Raw genomic sequence first — 900 nt, forward strand, 5'->3', positions numbered from 1 at the left:
TCAAGTGTCTGATGTATTGTCTGTGCTCAATGAGGAGTTTCAACTATTATTAATAGTAAGAGCTGCAGAATGTGGTGGTTTGATTGGCCCATGGGAAGTGGCACTATTAGGAGGTGTGGCCTTGTTGGAGGAAGTATGTTACTGTGTATGTGGCCTTTGAGGGATCCTAGGCTCAAACTTCTCCCAGTGTGGAAGATACTCTCGTTCAGGCTGCCTGCAGATGACAATCTCCTTTTAGCTGCCTGCAGATCAAGATGCAGAACTCTTCCCAACTTTTCCAGACACGTCTGCCTGCTCACTGCGCTGCTTCCCACTGTGATGATAATGGATTGAACCTCTGAAACTGTAAGCCAGTCCCAATGAAATGTTTTTCCTTTAGGAGTTGCTTTGGTCATGGTGTCTCTTCACAGCAATAAAACCCTAAGACACAAAAGGAAGAAGGGTGATATTAATATGACTATTATTCTTTTCACTAGCCTGGCACCATGCCAGCTATCCCAAGTTCAACACTTAGGATTCATCCTTATCCTGTCTCCCTATCAGTGTTTGTCCCCTACATGCTCGATATTATTCAATCTGCCATCAAGGCCATGTGTCCCATTCTACATCCAGACCTCTGTTCTCTTCTCCATTGTCCTCCCTATTCACTCCTAAGCCTCACCCATCTGGTCTATCTGGGAAAGCCATGCAGCTTGGTCCCCACCATCTGGTCTACCAGGAAAGCCATGCAGCCTGGTTCCAGCCTCTGATTCCACCATTTTCACTTCAGTTTATCTTCTAAATCTCTGCTGCAATGATCCATCTAACATACTTGTCTAGTAGTGTCACGTCTCTCCTAGGCATGTTTCCATAGTAATTAGAATTGCAGTAGAGAAGAGGAAAGCTAATATTTAAAGTCAT

The sequence above is a fragment of the Rattus norvegicus genome, chromosome 8 (assembly GCF_036323735.1).
Source record: "Rattus norvegicus strain BN/NHsdMcwi chromosome 8, GRCr8, whole genome shotgun sequence".
In the NCBI taxonomy this organism is placed as follows: Eukaryota; Metazoa; Chordata; class Mammalia; order Rodentia; family Muridae; genus Rattus; species Rattus norvegicus.